We start from the raw sequence: 7,713 nt of genomic DNA on the forward strand, positions 1-7,713 counted from the left end.
CACAGTGGAAACAAGTCTCCAAGTATATGTGTGAGAGATTATCTAGACCCACATGAACATCATTCCAGCAGCTGGCATCCTGGACTGATGTGTACTCAAACAGCATGCTCCGCTTTCTGACTGGATACAATGTAGCCAGCCACCTGGAGTTCCCTGGCAGGAAGGACTAGAAGCACTCCCTCCTTTCTTAAATTGCTTTTGACAGCTGTTTTGTGGCATCAAAACAGATCTCTAATACCGCGTGTGTCGTTTAGTTTTTTTTCAATGGTACATGCGGCCAGGTGGAGCCAGGAGCTCTGGATGAAATTGTCTAAGGAACCTGGGTGATGAATCTGATGTGGCAACTCTATGAGATAATTTTACTGGAGTTTCAGGGTGGTGTGGCTGGGGACTTCTGAGGCTTAGTAAACTCTTCCTCAGTGCTTCCTGGAACATCATGGCCCTGGGCTTTGAGCGAGAAAGAAAGCCCCAAGAGCCTTGGCCTTGAAATATTGCCCCGGACTTGAATGTCTTGGGGGCTTCCCTGGGGGAGGGTCCTTTCAGTTGCGAAATGTTTTGATCCCTTAGTGATAATTGGTCAGAGGTCTTGTTTGTCTTCTTCTTTTAAGATAGGCTCTAACTATTACCTTGGCTGGAACTCTTAGATATCCCTCTGCCTCATCCTCCCAAGAGACTGTATTAGTGTATGCTGTCACACCCAGCAGGGGCCTCATTTTTACTCAGCTTCAAGTCAGTCCTCAGTGGGACCTCAGTAATACTGTGAAGCCTGGGTCAAGTGTGGGGTGTTGGCAAGGGCAGATCAGTGACTAGAAGCAAAGAAGCTGGCAGCTCCCTTCTGGCTTCATTCGTCATTCCAAAGCAGTGTTACTTGCAGTAGAACTGAGGTCCCTGTGAGAAGAATGGGAACAGAGAACAGCAGTATTTTGGGGGTATTTTATTTTATTTTATTTTTGAGACAAGGTTTCTCTGTGTAGCCCTGGCTGACCTGGAAATCACTCTGTAGACCAAGCTGGCCTTGAACTCAGAAATCCTCCTGCTTCTGCCTCCCAAGTACTGGGATTAAAGGCCTGTGTCAACACTGCCCCACTGGTTTTGTTTTTTAATAATTTATTATTATCTGCATCTGGATCACAGCCTTTCTCCCTTCTCTCCTCCCAACCCCACCCTTACAAACCCTTCCCTTTCCCCAACCTGGAGCCAGCTAGTGGAATTCTAGCCATGCATTCATCCAACAGGTTAACCCTGAGTGTCTACCAGTGCTAGGCCGATGTGTGCACTTCTGGTGGAGTATACACAATCACTATTCTGCTCTTAAAAACCTTTTAAAAGGACCCTGCCAGCGAGGCAAGGTGACTCAAACCTGCATTCCCAACACTTGGTTGATGGAGGCAGAAGAATCAGAAATTCAAAGTCAGCCTTGGCCAATGTGTGAATTTGAGACCAGCCTGCATGAGACCCTGCTACAAACAAACAAACAAACAAACAAACAAGAAACCTTAGAAACAAATAAACAAGAGGGCTAAGGCTCTCAGATTAAAAGTCATGGCTGCTGAGAGGAGGGGTCAGGTCTAAGGAGAAGGGAGCCAGTGTTAAGTGGGGCGTGCGCTTCTCATCTTTTGCGTACTCAGCATCCATGCTAAGCTTGGCTAGCACTCTGAGCTTCCTTTGGGAAATATGATCATGCCTTTGAGAAGAAGTGATTGCAATCTGTCACTCCGAATAGCTGTGAGGAACTGAACACCACGGCAGGATGTTTAACTCCTCAGTGTAGAGAGGATAGCTGGGAGGTGATGGGGAAGGGACTGAGCAGAAGCCGGAGTCAGAGTCAGAGTCGGAAGCCTGGGTTTGAACTCCAGCTGTTACTGATTAGGGGAGCTTTTAGAAGGCTCTCCTTGGAACCACTGAACCCGGACTCAAAGGTTAGCCGCATACTTCAGATAAGGGCGAAACCAGCTGGCCCCGCCTCAGAATCACACCAGGGTTTATAGCCCAGGGCCTGTCTTATCAAGAATTGCATCCCCAGAGTAACCTTGTTTTCTGGTGCTACTACCATAGCCTCTTCCTGTCTCCTACAAAACCTCTCCATGCCTGGCCCTGAAGTTGAAGATTCTTGCCACCTTTTCTACGGAAATGGTGGGGAACACCCTCCTTTCTCAGCATCCCAACCAGATCATCTTCCCATCGTACCCACTCCCCTGCTACAGCCAAGTTCCTTGGTCATCTTTGCCTGGCAGGTCCCCATGACTCGGGCCCTCTCTTCACCTTCTCCCCCACCTACTCTTGGAATGGCAGAAAAACAAACACCATCTTCGTTGTTGTTGCCTGGTGCTGGTTAATCTTCACTGTCAGCTTGGCTGGATTAGACTCCCCTGGGAGAGAATGCTAGGCGTTGTCTGTGAGGCTGTTCCCAGGGAGGCTTGACTGAGGAGGGGGGACTCACACAGAGAGCAGTGGCACCATCCCGTGGCGGGCTAATAAGACTTCTGGGAAAACGGAGAAGGCAGGCGCAGCACCAGATTTCACGGCTCTGCTACCTGGCCATGGACTGTGTGACCAGAACACTATGTGTAGAACACTACAACCAGCGGCTTTATGCTTCCACCTCCATGGCTACCCACCGTGATGGACTGTGCCCCTTTCTTTATACTGTGACCCAAAATGAACTCTTCTTCCTGTGAGCTGCCTTTGTCAGGCTAATCGGCCATAGCAAGGAGAGAAAGAGCTAAGATACCAGCAATTGGACGGTTCACACTGAACCTGTTCCCTCTCCCTTCCCCGGGGTGATAAATTCCCACCCTTGTCTCCTCCAACTTCATTCAGCCTCCCCTTCCCACACATTCTGCAGAACACTTCCTATTGCTCTGGAAAAACAGCACCAACAAAGGGAACTTCCGGAAGCTTTCACCTAAGCCCTGATGTATTTACCTATGCAGGTCACCTTCCTCTTGTGACTCAGAGGAACTCTTTCGAAAACTAGTTCTGTGCATCTGACCCCACCTTGGCAGATGACTCCTCGGGAAGAGCCCCACTCTGTATCATAAAGTTCCTTCCTGTCTCTCCCGCACACAAAGGTAGTCCACCGCTCTTAGCCTTAGAAGAAAAACGACAGCTTTCCTCCATCCTCAGGCGCTTCCCCACTGTCTGCCGTTTCTGTGCTTCTTTATAGCAGAATTCCCAGAAGGAGTCTCTGATTTTCTGTTTGTAGGCCCACGCACCCTCCAGTCGAGCACACCAGAAAAGCAGCTCTGGTCAGGGTGCTCAGAGACTCCCGCTCCTCGGTTTCAGAGCATCGTTGACTTATTTGCAGATTTTACAGAGCTAACCAAGCCTTCTCTCTTTAAATGCTTTGTTCTCTGGCCAGGACGCCTCTGTCACTGCCTCTTACCACATCAGCCACTCCCTAGTTCTCCAGTCTCCTGGCCTTCTTCTTCTCCCTTCTCTGACCTCCACGCCTGGCACACTCTATGTTTTTCTCTCTCACCTGCTCTTTGGCTAGCTTACCCAGACCCATGATTTTCTTTCCTGGTTTCCACATTTTGCTGGTTCTCTATCACACATGCACAGGCCTGCTACATCTGGGCTACTTTATACTATGCATACTGTACATGTTTCTAGGATGTTTCTTAGGTACCCACTGCGCCCCAAACCAAGGGTCATAGCAGCGTAGTTCTCTGTATCCTGTCCCACTAGAGTCTTCCTGCTTTGGCTCCTTAGATCTTCAGGACAGAATTCTTGATTTCTGTTGTTTTCTCAAGTCCAAAATCCAATCTGCAAATCTTATTGACTCTGCTGTCAGGTTACACCTGTAATCGGAGCATTTTCTCTACTTCTTCCTGGCTTCTCTGAGGCCACATCTACTCTTACTTAAATGCTTGCACCAGCCTTCTGTCTGACCTCCCCACTTCTACCCTGCCTCCTCAGTCCAGAATGGCAATGGATGGGTCACCCTGAGGCGGAGTAGACTCACACGTCTCTGACACACTGTTATTCATTTTTCTGTCCTCCCTTGCCACACAGCATCCTTCCTGTTGCTTGAGCAAGCCAGCCATGCTTTCTCTCTGCTAGTTTTGCTTTCCCCAGATATTGACATGGTCATGATCTAATTTTATCTAGCCCTCCCTCTACAGTCAGGGTTATGGTTTGACTCTGAGGTGACTCCCCCAGTCTCATCTTTTGAACGTCTGTTCCCCAGCTGGTGGTACTGTTTGGGGGAGTTCTCAAAACTTTGAGGGGGTGGGGCCTCACTGGTAGGCCACTGGGTTACTGGGGAGTATGTCGCCTCTGCCCACTTCCTGTCTTGCTCTCTGCTCAGCGGTCTGCATGCCATGTTGTGCGGTGTCCTGACTACTCAGCCACACTCTCCCTTCCATCGTGGACTGACACCCTTTCAAACTGTGAGCCCAGACCAACCTTCCCTCCTCGGAGTCCTTTTTGTTTGGTAATGTGGTCCCAATGATAGAAAAGTAACAACAACAACAACCAAACAAATAGAATTTAATAGTTGTTAAGTGTAAAATTTTGTGTCCGAGGTGGGGACACGACCCTGATTAACTCTAACCATGTGGCTGTTAGACCTTTAGAGCTGGTTTTTTTTAAAGGAATTTGGAAGTGTTTGGAGAAGAAGTCTACAGAAGCCCTAAAATGCTATAAGCAGAATGTAATGGGAGATTTTGGTGGGTTTCAGAAGCCAGAATCCTGGCAGGAGTGTAGACAATAAAGGCGGTGCTCATGCAGTTTCAGATGGGAGCTGTTGGGGTCCAGGAGCTGCCCACAAATCACACAAACACCGATCTCAGTCCGACTGGGATGATTTATGGGATACATACCCAAAGACTGATTGGTCAGGGCCATAGCTCAGAATTCAGGGGCTGAGCCACAAACCCAGACAGCTTTTTCTGTCAGCTTATAAAGGCTAAAACCACAAACCCCACAACAAACTCACAGGTCCGTGCAGGAAGGGCTGCCTGGTGGTCAGCTCTGACTCCAGCTGTTTTAGACAGAACACTTCATACTGACCTTTAATTTGATGGGTCCTTTGTAAAGCTTTGTAGGATTTCTTAAGATTAACAAACATCATACAGAGCATTACAGGAAATGTGATCAACATGACCTTGCTCTGCGTCAAGTTGTTTTTCTGTGTCAATGACTGGCAGGCCTTTAATAGCAACAATATGAAATCACTGGCAGGCATGGAACAAAATGGAACAAAATGGCTACAGCTACGCTAGGGTGGCAGACCTCAACAGGAACAAAACTCTACTGTGAATTCGAATTAGAGACTTTTCCTGCTATATTCTGGCAAGGGATTTGTCTATATTTTTCCTGTATTCTAAAAAATTGAGTGAGGTTGAATTCACAAATAATGGACTAATTTTGCAGAGAAAACCCCAAGGCAGCCCAGCATTCCAGCTGTAGCATGGCTATTGCTGACTGATTTTAGTTAGGTTTATAGTGAGAACTGTCAACAAACAGCAGAAGGGGGAAAGTAAAAGACTTGGAGTTTGGCCAGAGAAGGAACTTACTAGGAGTTGTGGGTAAGGAAGCCATAGTTATTAGAGAGAGCGGCACTGTGAAAGAGAAGCTGTGGCCAGGCATGGTGGGGCACACCTTTAATCTCAGTTGAGGGGCAGACGCAAGAGGATCTCTGGGAGTTCAAGGCCAACCTGGTCTCCTGATCTACATAGAAAGCTCCAGAACAGCTAGGGTTATATAAAGAGATCCTGTATTCACAGAGAGAGCAAGAAAAAGAGAAAGAGAGAGACAGAGAGACAGAGGCCCACAGAGACAAGCTGTGTACTGGCTGGCTTTGTGTGTCAACTTGACACAAGCTGGAATTATCACAGAAAAAGGAGCCCCCCTTGAGGAAATGCCTCCATGAGATCCAGCTGTAAGACATTTTCTCTATTAGTGATCAAGGGTGGGAGGTCTCATTGTGGGTGCCATCTCAGGGTAGTCCTGGGTTCTATAAGCAGGCTGAGCAAGCCAGGGGAAGCAAGCCAGTAAAGTAACATCTCCCCATGACCCCTGCATCAGCTCCTGCTTCCTGACCAGTTCCAGTCCTGACTTCCTTGGTGATGAACAGCAGTATGGAAGTGTACGCCGAATAAACCCTTTCCTCCCCAACTTGCTTCTTGGTCATGATGCTTGTGCAGGAATAGAAACCCTGACTAAGACAAGCTGTGAGTGTGTAGGAATAAAGACGCTGTGAGTAGCTTCAGGAACTGGTAAAACCCTACCTCTCCTTTGCAAAGTCAGTACCACCATGTGCTCTACTCCAGTGGATCCATCTAAAGAAATGTTTCTCCATCTTCACATCTGTGCCAGGTCCACAGCTCGTGACCGAGAAGCCTGGTCTGCAGCTTCATAATGACTACGTGGGAGCCAGTCACACCAGCGGCGGCAGAAACCCAGACAGACATCAAGCTCTTTGGGAAATGGAGCACTGATGATATGCAGATAAATGATATTTCTCTACAGGATTGCTTTGCCGTGAAGGAGAAGTATGCCTGCCCCGGAGTGAGGGGTATGCTGCCAAGTGCTTCTAGAAAGCACACTGTCCTATCATGGAGCGCCTTACTAACTCCATGATGATGCAGGGTTGTATCAAGAAGCTCAGGACTGTGAATCATCAAAGTTGCCTTTGAGATTATCCACCTGCTCACTGATGAGAACCTTCTGTAGGTCCAAGTGAATGCCATGAACAGTGGCCCCCAGGAAGACTCAACACACATCAGGTGGGCTGGGACAGCGAGACAGCAGGCTGTGGATGTGTCCCCACTGAGCCAAGGTGAATCAGGCCATCTGGCTGCTGTGCACAGGTGCTCCTCAGGTTTCAGGGACACCAAGACCACCACCAAGTGCCTTGCAGATGAGCTCATCAACGCTGTCAAGGGCTCCTCCAATTCCTATGCCATCAAGAAGAAAGATAAACTGAAGCATGTGGCCAAGCCTAGCCGCTGATTTCCCAGCTGCTGCCTAATAAACTGTGAGCTCCTTTGGTACTGTTCCAAAAAAAAAAAAAAGTTTTTCCAGGTTTGGCCACCCAGACACTCTTCTGCAACCATGGTCCATTGGGGCATGGCAGCTGCTCAAGCTGGCAGTAGAATTTTGTATCATACATGCAGTGCTGATCAATGGAGTTGCATAATCATCCTTAAAGATTCTAGAGAGGAGCCATGAGGCCCGGCCATGTAGGGTTGAAGTCCTTACGAGTCATCTATGAACCTGTGAAATGAGTTCCAAGTTGCAGTGGAGACTCTAGGGTGTCTGAGATGCCAGGAACGTGGGTGTCTGGTTGAAGAGAGCTGCAGGTCCGAAATGGATCCAGACCAAGAGAGAGGCCATGTGTGCTAAAAAAAGAAAAAGCCACAGAGACAGTGCTATCCAGGTCTGCTGGAGCGCACGTCGTGATAGGTTGTCCCTGGATGTTGGTCATGGGGCTACAGGGCTTAAGGTTTGCCTGACTGGCCTTGCTTTGATCTCATGTTTCTTCTCATAGCAAGATCCCTCCCCTTTTAAGATAGAATGTTGATGGTGCACCACTGCAGATTGGAAGTTTATACCTTCACTTTATGTACAGGGAGGGAACTCACTGCTAACTCATTCTGAGTTTCAGGGGCGATCCCACATAGACTTTTTTTTTTTCCTATCTTTTGTTTTTTATTACATCTTTTCCTCAATTACATTTCCAATGCTATCCCAAAAGTCCCCCAT

General features: G+C 48.1%; 1 pseudogene; it reads left to right on the forward strand.

Moving 5' to 3' along the window:
* Positions 1-6,359: 6,359 nt before the first annotated feature.
* LOC110293664 lies at positions 6,360-7,104 on the forward strand (annotated as a pseudogene).
* Positions 7,105-7,713: the final 609 nt, after the last annotated feature.

Source organism: Mus caroli, chromosome 4 (genome assembly GCF_900094665.2).
Source record: "Mus caroli chromosome 4, CAROLI_EIJ_v1.1, whole genome shotgun sequence".
Lineage (NCBI taxonomy): Eukaryota > Metazoa > Chordata > Mammalia > Rodentia > Muridae > Mus > Mus caroli.